Below are 16,650 nucleotides of genomic sequence, written 5' to 3' on the forward strand. Positions count from 1 at the left end.
GCACTGCCAATAAAATCTGTCTTGAGAGCAGCATACAGGCAATATGTAGACAAGAAAATGAAGCTTTTCAGCAGAGCTATTTTTCAGAAATCCTGTGGAACCTTTAATCTCCCATGAACTTTATTTATTTATTCATTCTTTCATTTAATTTTAACTCTCCCTCCCTTTTGAGGCACATAGAAATGACACACTTGGAAAGCCTGACAGGGACCACCAGGGTGGTGCTATGCACAGAACTACAGGAATATTCAGAGGTGGTGGATGCTCTGTAGTAGGACAGACACTGGCTGCCCCTCTGTAGAGGAGTCTATCATGTAAAACAACTGAGAGGTGGATGTCAAATGTTTTTTAAAATAAGTTTTTCTTTCTCTTTATTTTGAGTCAAGTGAATATGATTTACTAAATGGTTCTAGGACATACTGTGCCTCCTTGGGACTAAAAACCTGATTAGTTAGACTAAGTGCTGGAGTTTATCCACAACTGTTTGTGCTCATAAATCAGAGCTTCACTGTACACCTAACCCTTCAATTACTTTCTCTCCAACAGCAGATTTTTCACATCAGTGCTGAGCTTTCCTTCCAGGCTCTCTCCCTCCTCTCTGCCCCATTTATTAACCCTTATTAGAACGAATCTGCCCTAGTGGGCCTGTTCTGGCCAATGCATTTGTACTTCAAGCAGGCTCAGATCTATTTTAATTACTCTCCTTTTGGTTATTATTGCCTCTGTCCTCAGACTACTTTATCTTCTTTCCCTACTTTGAAAGCATTTGAAAGAGGTTTTGCAATTTTGCAACACAAGATAGAATTCTGCTGATCAAATAATATGATTTCTAATATAATTTAAGCTCCTCAGTAAATTGCAGTTTCTCTCTTCAGTTATCAAGGAAAGCAAGAAAACTTCAAATTTTGTATTGCAGCAAAATTGCCCAACAGTTCTCAGTATCCATCACTTCTACCTATTTGCAAAAGTTAGGCTTCTGTCATTTTGATAGGGAACAATAAGAAAGGACAGACAGTAAGCATATCTCAGGAGAAGTTTATAATCAAAATTAAAATCTAAATGATATAGAAATATTTTTCTTATGTTTTCAGAGTCACTGTATTCCTAAAAAAGCCCTAAACTAACAAATAAGCAAAAACCCAACACAAGGACTACCCTCCTTGTCCCCTTCCACTGTGAAAATTTTTTACTGTTGAATCAAAATCTAAAAAAAGTTTTAGAAAAGGTGGATGTTTGTTGTTTTGCTCTAATTTCAGTTAACATTGAATCAAATGAGACTGGATAGACAATTGGAAAGGATTGCAGACTGACAAAATATGGAGTAGATGCCATAAATAATCTTAACTGTTCTGCTACCTGTCTTCATGTGGTGTGAATTGTATTTAAGTATTCCATTATAAACAGCTTGGCAGAGTTCATAATGTAAACAGAATGATGTCTAAGCTATGATGTTTCTTGTTGCATTTTTATTGTTAAGGAGAGAGAAACTATGATTTGTTGTAAGTAGATTGTGGTTAAAATGGGTAAATGTTTGCAGGGATGGCCCTTATGTGAGTTTCCAGTTTTTTTGCAGAACTAGAACTTACACAACTGTAATAATAAATGTGCTATAAATTATTTTCTTCAGAGCTTTGTGTTTGCTTGATGACTCTCTGATCTGTGACTTACTATTAGGATTTCTTATAGGAGCCTAAATTAAAAATACCAGTTCAAGGAAAGAAAGAAACCTGTATGGCCTATTGAGCTGAGCATTTTATTGCTGTATCCATAATGTGCTGTAGTTAAAAAGAAAATAGAAGATTTCAGAAAAGCAGAACAAGATTTATGCTTATGTTTCTACTGCTTTCATTGCTAATTGTCAGCCAGTAAGACACTGCTGCTGGTAGCAGTCTAAACCTGTTCTTAATGAAGGAGTAGGCTGAGACTTGCATCAGGGATGGACAATCTTATTTTTATTATTACTATTTTTACATTTACTATTTACTATTTTTACATTTACTATTTTTATATTTTTGTGATCTTTCTTCAGGGCTTGGTTGTGTTGTTTGTCAGCTACAGGATACCAAGCTAGGTAAAGCAAAAGCTTGAATCATGTACAAAAATGGCAGCTAATCAATAAATGTTTTTCCTTGAACAGTACTGGTCCCTGCTTCATATTGCTCTCTATATGAGATCATCCATTTCATGATCTTTGAAGCTTCTAAACAGAGAAGGGACTTCATCTTGTTCTCAATTGTTTACTTTTTTTAAAAGTATTTTTCTTTAATTCAGCCATAAGTTTCTGGTTAAATGCTTCTCCTAAATGGTACTGATACAAGGTCTATTTCCAGTTTGCACAGATTTTCACTGTGAGTAATAATTTTAATTTTCTTTCTAGCATGATACAGATAGTAGAGGCTAGCAAACTCCAGTGGCACTGTTCCTATCCTGTTTAAGGACAAGCCTTTTTTCTGGGTTATACCATTTCAGATTTTTTATTGAAGTATTTGTGTTGTTCCTTTATTTCTTCAAAATACTTTTTGTAGTCTTGGTCACTCCTGTTCTAATGCAGTTGTCTGTAGCTAGTTGTCTTAAAAGGTAACTTTCTTCACCAAGAAATGCAAAGTTTCTACAGATTTGTTGCTCTTTCTTTGAATATTGAATTTGTTTACCAATGCAGTATCTCCAGAGAGCTGACAGCTGACCACAATTTGCAAATGGAAGAGGAGTGACTTTGGTTTTGCCCATATAAGTTGCAAGATTTGGACGTGAGCAAATGTCACAGTGAATGGTATTTTCTCTGGCATTTATTTATTTGGAACTTTTTCTATATTTTTATATTTATTTGCTCATTTTTTGTTGTAAATAACTTCTGTTGTTGTTGATTAGTTTTTGTTTTGTGTGGTTCCTTCATACCAAAAAAAAGGATTTTTCCTTCAGTTACTCTGCTACAGAAAATCATACAGTTCCTATTGAAACACTTCTGGAAGTCAGTATAATCCCAGTGGCATTCAGAACAACTGATGTGTGCTAAATGGGATTGCGAAGAGAGCCACTCTTCATAAAACCCTACATGCCAAAATCCATTTAATGCTTCCTTTTAAGAGCCCCAGCTGAGAACACGCAGAGTTTTGTTAAGCTTGACAAAGTAACATCTCGCTCCCCAAGCAAATGCAGCTAAGGTGGATGGGTTCTAACAACATTGTAGGGAAGAGAATTTTGATATGCTTAACAGTTGCAAGTTTAAATGCTTGTTTTCTTCAGAGTATGCAGAAACCTACACTCTGCTCTGTTGCCTGCAGGTTTGATGTGTTACTATGTCATACTTTCTGACCTCTACAGGGAAATTAAATTATATATACTTAAAAAGGACCATGTTTGTGTATGTCATTCTCATCTGGTTGGCAGACAGGAGTTATGGTAGAAAATCACAAGGAACTGGACAGCAAGGCTCTAGAAAACAACAGAAGTATTAATTTGGAACAGCCTTTCCTGACTTTGCATCATTTCTACATGAAACCCCAGGCTGGAGGGATCCTAGTGACTAAAAATGGTGGCTGAAGCAAGAAGGTATGAGCCAATTGAAGCTGATAAAGAAATACAACATCAGGAAGCATCTGTCTGGCTCAGCCCAAAGATGGAAGTCAGGAAATCTTATCCAAATTATCATTAGACTGAGTTTCTGTACGTAATTTTGTATAAAGATCCTTTCTGTTAAGCTAACATCCAGAATGTAAGGATCCTTTTCATCATTGAATAAACTCTGTCTTTAAATGGAAGCTGAAGTTTTGCTGAGGTAACATTACAGGTTCCCAAAGAAAGAGGTTTAAATATGGTGTATGTATCATCTTCCTGGCCAGATCTTAACATTTGACAAATGAAGCTGGACTGTGTTATCAGGCAATGGAGGCACAGAAAATCTGGCTGTGGCACACCTGGTGGGTGTGCTCGAGACACTGACAGGGTCCAAGGTGCAGTCAGACATGTGACATCATTCCTCTTTTATTCCCCTGCCACGGCAGAACATGGTTGCTGTAGTTCTCACGTTTCTCGCGCTTTCACCCTCCTCTTTCCCCTTGTGTAACACTTACTCATTGACCACAGTGTCTTGTCTGCTGTCATATTTTCATGGCATACTAGACATTATTCCCAAAAATGTGCATCAGTCTCCTTATACTCCTTCTTTTCAGAGGGATCTTCTTTTTCTTTTTTTTTTTTTTTTTTTTTTTTTTTTTTTTTGTGCATAATGAGCTTCATAACATTTATTTGGGGCAGGCCTCATCACAGATTTGTGCTATCACATCCATGAATAGTTAGAAATGCACAAGTTATGGGTTCCTGCCAACATTCATAAAACCATGTTTGTACTTTCTTTTGCTGGCTCCTGATCTACTGAAACTAATTTAGTAATTTTAATTGTTTTATTCATTTGGAATTGCAGTATTAATCAAATATTACAGTTGTCTCAACTGCACCTGTCTATTCTGCTGAGCTCCCCCATTGTGAACACTTGGATGCACAATGATATTGCTTCTAAAGAAAGAGCAAAATATTTTTGCTTCACATTTCTTCTTTTCTTCTGAGTTTGTTCATCCAATATAGAAGTCTACTCTTGTATTACTCATGGAAATTTTTATTCTTACTGCATCATAGTCATGATCAAGCCCATGTTTTCTATTGATTGAAATTTCAAACTTTTGAGGGAAGTATATTCCACTCCCATCTAAAACTGGAGGACAGCCAATATCACCGTACAAAGCAGCTTGATTCCTGGTAAAGGCTAAGTGCTTTATACAGACCTCAGCAGGTTTCCCACCTCTCCAGAATGTACAGAGGATAAAGCATTTCCAGTGCTTCCTCTCTGGAAGCTTTGTTTGAATAATAATTTAGCACCATATATGAAAATTCATTTAATCAGTAAATTAAATGCTTTTATGTGATCCTGGCTGCATTTAGAGCTTGGTTAAGAGGCTCCCAAAGTAGTTTGAGTGCTTTTGTCTCTTCATCCTATCCCTATTGTCACTAATATCTATAAATCTTAATTGAAATTACAGAGCTGAAGAACTATGCTAGTCTGTACTCAGCTGGGATGAGAAGTCACTCTCTGGTCCTGGGCCAGCAAAGTAATCAACCCTGTTTAACCATTTCTAATTGCACAGGATCAGTGCTTTAAAGTTTGAAATAAGATTGCCATACTTCAAAGTTAATGTTAAATACAAGTAAGGGGCTGTGGGATTTTGAGAGAGAGTGATGGAGTGGAAAACTCCACTGATCAGGACTATGATACTCCGTGTGTGTCTCTGAATACTAACCCATTAATAGACAAAGTGCTTTTTATTTAAATGCCTATTTCTTCTGACTACATAGTAATTAAGAACTTCTTTTCAGAGTTAACTCTTGGAAAAGGATACATCTAATATTGGAGCTATGCATTTATCACAGGATGTACAATGTTGATGTAGGTGCTAGGGGACTACAGAAAGTACTTCGTACCTAGTTAATCTGTAATCTTCTGGTGTAGAAATGATTCTATGTTTAATATCTTGTTGACAGGTTTGGGGGCTGAGGTATCATGGCCATGAATAGTAAAATGTAGGATTAGGACTTTGAGCAGAAACTGTTCTGTTCCAACACAGAATGAAAAATATCTGACTGACCCCCACGGGAAATCTGACCTGTTCTCTAGATGTGATTCCAGTTGTGCCTTTGTAGCACTTTCTCTCATGCCTCCACATTGCCGCTACAGTGAGTGTATCTGTCTACAGCAGCAGTGTGGGATATGATCTTGATAATCTGGTTCTGAAACTCCCCTCTAATTCTTCACTGCATAGCTCATATGTCTTTGCATGTGTCCATGTGTGTGCTGGGAAGAGGGGGCAGTCCTGTGAAGAATTATTCTGTCCTGATTTTTTGCTTTTATCCAAGATTTTGGGTCACAAATGCCTTTTGGTTCAACTCTCATCTGTCCCCTAGAGCTCAATTTAATTTTTACAGCAAATACCACCTCTGCTGTGCCTCCTTCTCTGAGGTGTTTGCAGCTGTTCCTATCTTTGTGAGTCTCAGTGAAATGTTTGTTTCTTGTGTTACTGCGCAGTTTGAACTCTTATTGGAGCACTCTGTGGGCTCCACTGACAGAAGGTGCCCTCCTCCTGCCCCTGGCTTTATCACACACTGGATATATTTAATCTCCCCTGCTCTGATGTGGTCTGAGGGCTTTAGCAAGCTGTTGCCATCTTCCTGAGGGGACAGGACTCTAGGGACAGACATGTTAGACTGATGGCGAGAGAGAGAGAGAGAGGAAGCTTTTAAATACTGTGTGCTACCTGTCAAGGAAGAAAAACACCAAGAAGTTATAATAAGCCAGAAGGGTCTCCACAGACTTGACAGCTGAACTTCTGAATGAGCTGTAAAGTGCATTTTAGCTCTTTCATGCAACGGAATTTAAAATGGTAACTGCTCATGAAGATGAGCACTCTCTCTGCCTTCTGCTGACTGCTGCAGAAGGTGTGGGGAAAATGCACTTTTCAGGCTTTGCTACAAGGAATTGGGACACTTGGGTTTAATCAGCTCGGAGACTCTGCCTCAGAGGATAGCGCTCTGTATAAGCAAACACACAAAAAAATCTCATCCTCTCTTCCATTCCACTCTTCCATACAGTTTTGAAAGAGATTCCAGAATTTAAATGATGAGTCTCAAGACTTCTTGGCAAAGTCAATGCATCTAGATTGTTCTGGTGGATGGTCCATACTTTCTGGGTAAAATATTGCACAGTGGTCCCCTGTGTAAGCCTCAACATGGCCACAGAGAGGAGCCCAGTGAAAAGACAATGTCAGAGTAGAGGTTATCAGACCATAAGGAAAAGGGAAGGAGCATACAGTACCCAGCTGGTAAGACAGTGACCTTATTCCAGTCCTATTTAATCACAGAATATAACCACAAAGGTACAAGCTGTGATTATATCTTATGAACAACTCTTGTTTGAGAATTGTTGATGCATCTTGCTCAGATAAATGTCTTTTGGTTATTTGGATTTGGGCTTTTTGTTGTCATTGTTGCTTGTTGTTTGTTTCCTTAAAAGTAAACCTGTAATGTGCTTTTACTTAAAATTAGTTATAATGAATAAATAATAATTGAAAGTAATGACTAAATTTCAAGAGAGATTATTCTTTTGTGTATTAATTGCTTATAGGTCAAAGGAAAGATTTTTCTTATATGTCTAACATATTTCTTATGTAGGAAACATTTTTCTTCTGTATCACTGTACACATCTGAGGATTAGACAGATGCAAGAAAAAGTACAGATAGATCATACAGGTGAGGACAGATTAAGTGTTCTACTTGTGCCACAGCATGTAAAGACATGCTTAAAAGTGGAAGGAAATAATGACCAACTCAAATACCATTTTTTTTTTCTAAAACTATCATGCCTGATTACTTTTACACATACTCATTTGGAATGATTGTCTTATAAGGCCATAGGATTAATTCTTCATTATTTCTTCTTACAGTACATGGGTAAATGCACTATTGGAAACTGTATGAAGAATGTAGCTTAAGAATGGTGGCAATATTCCTAAAATCATATATTATTTATTAAGTGCTGTTTCTTGAATTCTGATCTGGTGTCAGCCACAGGAGATGTATGGAAAATGGACTTGACCAGTATAGTCAAGCAATTGCCCCTGCACTTGTTCTAAATTCTTATTTGACTAAAACATTTTTTCTTGGAGACAGCAAAGCATTTCAGTTGGGTTCCTCCTCCAAGTTTATGCTCTTATGGATCCAACTTCTCCTGTTCTGTAAGGTTTTTCTTGGGGGGAAGTTGAGCGGTTGTACTTTGTTTCTATGTTCAGGAATCTTATCTGCTTATTCAAAGTAGCCATTACCTTTCATGCTTGGTATTTTCTGAAAACATTCTGGTTTCATTTTATAACTTTTCCACTGACTTTGCATTCTGATGCCTAAGAAAAAAATATAGTACTGCAACCACTCTGTGCCCTCTCTGTCCCTGTATTCAGGATCTTTTCCTTAGTTGTTCTTAAAATACACTCCACGCTTTATCTGGGCTTGACATGGTTTACTTTTTTACTTTTTATTGGTTAACTGATTTGTACACATCCAGACCTAAAATTTGCTCTGTTGTAATATTCTCTAATGCTGTAAGGAGGTGATCTTCCACTCACCAATCCTGCAACAGTGAGTACAGCTATTATAAAAATGCACAGATTATTCTGTTCAACTACAAGGAAAATGGAGTTCTTTAACTGTAATCCCCTTTTTCCCCACCCCTTGCTTCTTTTTGTCATTCAGAAACTCCAGAGTTCAGTTTCAGTTGAGAGCTTTGTAATAATGAAAAAACATAATTCCTTATATGATCTAGGAACTTGTTCCTTTCAGTAGTAATATGAATGCAAAATTAGGGGGTTAATACAGAGGGTTATTATAACCATCCTTATAGTGTAAGATTGCTGTTATTGTAAACTCCTTTTTATCATTCAAGCTTTTGGTCTCACTGCCTTGTTTACCATCACACCAGTTTTCTTTTTTGATGTGACTTTACCTGCTTCCAAATAGAGTAAAACCAGTGCTTTGTTTTGAACTCAGAGAATATTTTACATAGCAAACTCTTAAAATACGGTAATTTTGAAGCATGCTTAGAATTTCAATAGGGATCACTCTTCATTAAATCAGTCCTAGGTGAAATCTAGTGTGATATATTCTTTCATGATTTTGCATCCTAAATCAAAGGTTACTTATGCTGAAATCTGAAACTTTAAATCATCTGTCAAGTTTGACAGTAAATATATATAGATTTAGCTGGTAGTTTGGCAAATATTTTTACTGCTAGAAGAAGAACTTTTGAGGGTGAAAGTGGCAGTAGAATTACTCAGATTCAATAAGGCTAAGGAAGCTGGAGGAATTTTTTTACTCATTTCTTGTAAGTGATTTTGTAAAAAGAACATTTTCCTCTTCCACTGCTATCCTTGATAAATCTGTTGTAAAAGTTAAAACATTTATCAAAACTGCCACAGATCCTATGACCCATAGAAGGACTATCAGACCTTAATTGCAATAGTTGTGTAATTGCACAACTTCCCTTCCCTTGTTCACCTACTCTCTGACCTTTATGTCAGCTTCTAATTTCCTTCTGTAATTGAGTCTTCTTTCTAGAGCAGGAAACTGTGGCAGCAAATGCATTTTAGTGCAGAGGAAGATCCAAACAGTGCTGTCAAATGCCTATCAAATTTACTTTAAAATCAAGGTTTTTTTGGGGAAAAAATCAAAACAGGTAGTTTGTACAAGTCTCAGATGAAAAAGAAAATTGTTTACCTAAATCTTGTTGTGGGCACTATGTTTTCAATATATGAAGTTAAGTAAGGACTTAAAATACTACCTTCGAGCATGTGCAAAAGACAGCTGTTTGCTCCAACAATTGCTCATTTCAGCAACACATACTAATGGAAGTCTACTTTTTTAAAGTTACTTTGCATCAAGGCACAGCTAACCAACAGAGACAGGAAAGAAGAGGAATATACCCTGAAAAGCCTTAGTGTTCTTATCCAAGGTGGAGTTTCTGTATCATGCATGTTTCTGTATCTTTTCTATGTCAAAATACTCCTCAATTTTATTTCCTTGAAGAGACTTTCATTTCAGCACTCCCTGTCCCACCTAGCTTTCCCTATGTTTATTGACTGATACAGGAATGATTTGTGAATTTACTGATTAATGTCATAATCTTACTGGTTAATCAACAACACCAACAGTCAGTAACTGGAAGCACACAAAAAAAGCTGGGATTGATTTCCAGGCTGCTCCAGTAGGAAGTAATACTTAAATGAATCAAAGTATCTGCTAGGAAGATAATGTTGTTGTCATTTAGAACAATTGCATTCTGAGGAACTACGTACTCCTTTTACACACCTAGTGGCCACAAACTTAAAAGATAAAAACAGTTCATCTTGTCAAACTTAACAGACTTAACAGACCCATCTACAGCTTTACAGGACCCAGAAGGAAGTACAATAACATGAAAAGAATAGTTGTAATTTTTCATGTCCCCTTTATTCCTGGATGAGTGACACCATCTGTAATACAGGATATTTGCTGTAGACATTGTAGTCCATAATTTTTTCTGCTGGCTGTGTCTTTTTTTACTTGTTATTAATATATTTAGGACATTGGGGAGTAGAGGACATAGGGGACACTGGGTGTTTGAATCACAAAATTAATGTATCTATCTAATCTATTCAGAATTCAAGAACAAAATAACTTCTGTTATTATGCATAGCTATCAGTAGGGACTGAGTAGTCGGCATAACTAAAATGAATAAAGCCAACCAAACTCAAATCTTATACTTAAAACAAGCTCCACCTTCCCCCAGTGAAAAGTTTTCTAGAATTTGGTCCTCCCCAGCCAGAGAGAACCCATGGTGCTGTGAAGGGGAATGGCACAGAGAATGCATGTGTGTAGGGGAAAGCACAAGCCTGCAAATACTGTGTAGTGCTACGGCACCACTAAAGGCAGAACTTCATAATTTGCCTTAATTTTCTCTACTTTGATAGATATAGCACTAAAAGAACAGAATTGCCGACCACAGGATTTATCAATACACTAGTTTGCAAAATAAAACTGAACTGCTGAGCCAAAGCTGCCATACATACAGGTATGTATGAAACTGGCATGCATGATCTTCACTTTCCTTGCATTAAAATATTCTAATACTCAAGAACCACCAAGCACTAATCAGACTGTAGTAAAAAATTGCTAGAAACCAACAACAACATCTAGCTTTTTTGATTTTATTGAGGACAATCCAGAGATGTATTACAGTTAAAAGTTATAGTGCTGAACTAAATGAAGCTCTTAATTCCTTGAAAAGGTCAAAAGGTTTCATCCATATCTTGCAGGGTGCCTGATTGACTTCAGGAAAAGGAAGCTCACATCCTAAAAATTTCATTATAAGCATCTTCCCTTTTCATTTTTTCAGAAAGCTTTGGATATGGAGAAGATAGGAGATATTCCAATATGGAAAATCTGGTACTTCAATTATACATTATGGATTTGCCTCCTGGTAGTAACTCAGAGCAAAATCTTTACAGAGCCAGTGCCTCTTTGAAATCATATAATTATTTTCATTCCACTTTCCTCTTGTTACTCCTTACTGTCTTCTCTCCTACCTACAACTAAAACAGAATATTGAAGGTACCCCTGGAATTCTAAAGGAAAAGAAAAATGACCATTCCTTTTCAATGACAGTGACAGAACTTTTTATTCCTGTCTTTCAAGTTTCATATTTGCCAATTTATAATTTATGGTGATGAAAGGTGGCTCAGGCCAAGTGCCAGAATGATTCAGAGCAGTTGACATGCAAAGAGGTGCTCCCTCCTGTGTATATATTTCACTCACAGGAAATAACTGCAGGTTTGTATAGAACGAGTAACTAGATTAACTTTGGTGGCTCAAGAGCTCAAAACCTAGTTATCCCAGCCTTGTGCTGTGCTCCACATCAGCGAGTTCTCAAACAAATATCTTGGAAAAAACAGTTATACTGTTTTGCAAAGATAAGTTGGTTTAGTAACTACAGTATAACCAGAAAATAATACTTTGCATTATTTGGATTGACTTGGAGACCTACTTATCATGTTTCCTAAGTGCTGTTTTTTGTGTACACCTATGCAGGGCACACATAAATAGCATAGTTCCAAGAGAAATGGATAAGATCAAGTTTTTGTGCCTACAGTGTCTGTAAATCAGTGACAGAAAACCAGGAGAGGAAAAAAAAGCTTAGATGAGATAAATAGATAAATAGGAAGAATTAACAGAAACTTAAATAGTAAATGTATTCTAAAAGTGGTAAAAAAGCATCAGGAAACATCAAAGGCCACTTCAGTGAGTTGGAAATGTGCATTCACATGTAAAGATGCGAGTCAAGTAAGGTACAGCTGAAAGAACAGATTTGGTAAAACTTGGGTGGAAGGGGAAAGGGAGAAGTAATACATAACTAACACAGAAATAGGATGCATATTTTGTCTGATATAATAATGCCTCTTTGGACTGAGTGAAAGGTAGGAATAGTAATTAGACATGGCTTGAGACATGCTGGGTAAGCTGAGCAATGGGAAGTAGCAGAAGAGATTAGTTTCTCCAGGGAACACACAATGTGCACTGGTCTGGCTAGACAGCCTTGTTTCTGCATCTCCTCTGTTTATAGTGCAGCTGCTCCCAGCTGTCAAAGAAAACTCTGTATGATAATCTCTAGGCATATCACTATTACTGCTTTGCACATATTGAGGAAAGTATGAACTGACAACCTATTCCCTGCCTAAGCAGACAAGAGAAAAGATTTAATATTCAGCCTAAAAAATGTTTTTGCTACTGCAGCTAATGTCCAGCCCGGAATTAGTACAACAGAATTTATCAACAGATAAAGACTTCAAATGGCATTTTCTCTGAATATAAAGAAAGTACTTGTCCTATCATATTATCGGAAGATAAGCAGTGATCCAAGAGAGGCAATAATGTTTACCTTTTTTGTAGTTATATCATGTAGCTTAAAATATAGGCTAAACTTTGAATTTATCCCTTTTGTATGAAAGAAAAATCACAGATGTCTGAGGATGGAGAGCATATTGATAAGATACCCATAGAAGCTACAGCGTTTTTAACTGTAGCATTGTGTGCTACCATTTCATACTGTAGCTAAAAAGGTTAAGGAAAAAGAGACAAAGATGCTAGTTTCAGAGTGATGTGAGGGTTTTTTTTTTTTTTTGTTTTGTTTTTTGTTTTTTTTTTTTTTTTTTTTTGGTTTGGTTTGGTTTGGTTTTATTTTTTTTTTAGCTGAGTGTTGAATTCCCTCAGTCAGGGAATTTCCTTAAATCACCAATTTAATTGACAGGGACTGACTATTATGATGGCAGGTTTTGCTCATTGAATTCCCATTTAACACAATCTAGAGAGCCCCTGCAGGGAACACAAAGACAAAACAGCCAAAGAGGTCCTCAGCCAAGGGAGAACAGGTAGAGAACTTCCATTTCCATGACTAAACCTTCTTTTCTTCTACTGACTGCTCAGTTTCAGCAGATTTCCTTAAATCCTCAGCCTTTGTTCTTCTCTTCATTATTTCCTCAAGAAATTTTAAGTAGAACGCCCTTGGGATTATAATGTCTGAACCCTTTTTAAAGTAAGAGCTTTTGTTTAAATAAACTTTCCCCTTTTCATTAAAAACCACTTTGCTCTTGTAAATTAAAACTAACCTTTGGAATATAATAGTGATTATAACCTGATCTTCTGCTCCACACACTGAACTGGGGCACCTGATCTAGTTCAGAGTGCTATAAAGAATGTTATCCTTTAACTACAGTTTAAACATGATCATAAGTCTTTTTGAAATTAGGTGAACTAAACAGGTTTATTTGCAAGCACAAGTTACTAAATATTTTGAAGTCATTTCCATGAAATATCTGAGATATCATGCTCCAAAGAACTGGAATTAAATGTGAAACTGGTTGTAAAATCAGTGAGACGGCCCTGAAGGAAAATTTATTCTCTTAATAAATGTTTTTGCCATAAAAATACATTCATTTCCTATGTCAAGAGATTAACTGTTTTCTAGCTAATATTGTTTCCATGCAAAACCAAATTGCATAATCCTTGTGAAATGAAAATACTTCTAGTCAGGAAAAAAAAAATTGTCATATATAGCCAAATTTATTACCCATTTATACTAGACAGTACTCTTTCTAAATATGAAAACAAGATGTAACTCATACTTTAATACAAAACCTTGCTCCTGACTTTCATTAAGACACATATCCCAAGTCTTAGAATGCATGGAGAAGGGAAACAAAATCCAAAAATACAGCAGAAATATTTATGACCAAACCCTTACTTATACTGAACTAAATAACTGTACGACCTTTTATATTTTAGCTGTATGTTCAGATTCATCCTGCATATAATCAGGCTCATCTTACCCCTAGCTGAGCTCTAGGGATTTTAAGCAGCAGAATAAAAACACTGAAAGTGGAAGCTTGCTTTTGTATATTTAACAATTTTGGAGCACAGAGAAAGACATTTGTTTAAGGGGTGTTTAAGGCTGAGACAGCAGGGTATTTCTTAGTAGACAGCCTCTAAATATCATGGACCATCAGCTGGCATTGCAAATTCAGTCAGTGCAGCTGCTGCCAATTTAGCTAAGTCAAGGATGCTGCCTGCAGTCCTGTATTCTTCTCTCCACGTGCTCTTCCCAAGGGTCTGAAGCAAGTGATGGCTTTGGTGCAGAACAGGGAGGTTGCAGGTCCTGGATCCCACTGAAAAACTAAACAGCCTTGAGCAAATGGCCTTGGGAGGTCTCCAAAATAGTCTCACTGTGCTTGTGCCTCTAATTAAATGCAAATTATATAAACAAAAAGCACCATGTTTCCAGGGTAGAAAAATTAGGAAACCATATCAAAATGAGCTGGACCACATCTGCAAGTGTCGGTTTTAGGCTTCTACATTTTATGCTGAGGAAAAGACTTCTGTATTCAGCCCTGTATTTTTTGAGAGGAGGTTTTAGGTAAGAGACTAGCAGAAGAGAAACAAGGCATGGACACAGGGTTAGAAGGCAAAAGGGAAAGCTGCTTAAGGTGAGGTGGCTATTTTAAATTCTGTTAAAAAAGTTAAGTAAGGGCAAAAAACCCACCAAACCAAAATTTCTACTCCCAAACAAACAAAACCTAAATGCCAGACTAAACCCCACTGAAAAAGCAAAAAGAAAAGAAACAAACCACCCATCAAAAACCCCACAACCCAAGACACACAAAACCCCCCTTAACATGCAATGAAATGCAAAACATGCAAAACCCCAGCCAAACCAAAGAAAACAACCAGAAACCAAATGAACATAACCCCAAATCCCCACCTTACTACTCATCTGCAACCCAGTATGATGCTGTTGTAAGAGTGGGTGCTAAATCCTGCTGTAATGGAGTCAAACCTGCTGCTGTTCTCATCTTTACAATAGAGGCCAAATGCTACACAGGTACCAGAACACACCTGCAGCTGTAAAAATTACTAAAGAGTAGATTGCCTAATTGACTTACTCTACAGCAACCTAAGGCAGAGTGAAGTAACTTCCCCCTGCTACCCTCCCCTAAGTTTTTAGAGTTGGGACATACACCTCAAAATTACTGACTGGTTTAAGAATCATGATTTCTGAATGATAGGAATTGATCCTGTTGCTACACCTGTTACCTTGTGGTTGGAGCAAGCATCTTACTGCAATTCTTCTAGCAATTCCAAACACCTCTCATGGCTAATATCATGTGACCTATTTAAAATGCCTTTATTGTAATTTGCCATTCAAAATGCTCTCTACCTCCTATTTTTTAGTAGCTGCACTTTCAAAGATAGCTTTGTGCAATTAAACAATTCATCTTTTTTTTTAGTATAAGATAGTCCTTTTAAGAATACAGGGGAAGTGGTGTTGTACTTTACACCCTAAAAATGTGTTTGCAAGACATTCATATTCTTCAGTAGGACTTACCAGAAAGAGAAATAGAGACCCATTTATCACACTCTCAAATTCTACATTGTTTCTTTAAATGCTGATTTTTATTGCAAAGGCTTTAATTCCCCAAATGGAAGCACTAAGCACCAGCCTATTTTGTTTCTGGCAAAACTGGAGGAAAGCTTATTTCAAATTTCTAATTAAAATTCTTTCTTGCTGCGTAAGGAGCCCTGATGGGATTCCTCAGGGTAGTTGGATGGGTTTCTGATTGAATTACAACTGGCCCAATTGCGTGAATATTTCATTTAAATGTTGTGAACTGAAAACAGCAATTAATGACAACCTGAATAATAAAAAGCACTACTTTACCTTCAATCCTCTCCTCTCCCTCAGCTGATTCAATTGGAATGCTTAGTCACTAGGAAAAAAAAAAGACAAACACCAAAACAACGCAAAGCAAAACAAACAAAATCAGAAACAAAAGGCCAAGCAAGGGTCACTGTGCGGGAAGAGGAGACATCAACAGTCCTCATCCTAGAAGTCAGAAATACTTTGCCTGGAATTGATGATTGTGGATGTGACACTGTTGCAGAACTGCCCTCATTGTGCTTCTGACCTGCCATTTATTCAGTATTCTACACTGTGATTTCTGTCCAATCTCACTGAAGGTAATTTCAGTCTATTGTCTCACCTTTATCATTATCATCAGCAAGTTTTTTTAACTAGAGAACCACACTGCCCATAGATTCACTGGCGAACATTTGCTAATCTGGTTAAAAATTCTGAAGCTATCAGATTGGACAAACTCTCCCAACCCTACACATGACCTTCTGAGTGAATTACTCACATTTACAAATTAATTTTTAGGCCAGGACAATTAGGAGTGATCCAACTGTGCCTAATTGCCTGGCTGGATTATAAATATCTCCCAAAGAAGACAGTAATATGAGCTGATACTCTAGGATGAAAATACAAGAATTTGGGGAGAATTATAGTAAAACTAAATGCTGGGATGATATGCAATTTCTTCTGATATATTCTAGAAGGCCACTGTTGTATGCACCCTGCCTTCAGAGAATCTGCTCTTCTTGCATTTTGCAGCTTTGTCAAATCTAAAAATTAAAAAGGTTATGAGAACTGGTCTAAATCTGGCCCAAGATCACAGTTTCAAAAATATTCT

This window comes from Vidua chalybeata, chromosome 6 (genome assembly GCF_026979565.1).
Source record: "Vidua chalybeata isolate OUT-0048 chromosome 6, bVidCha1 merged haplotype, whole genome shotgun sequence".
In the NCBI taxonomy this organism is placed as follows: domain Eukaryota; kingdom Metazoa; phylum Chordata; class Aves; order Passeriformes; family Viduidae; genus Vidua; species Vidua chalybeata.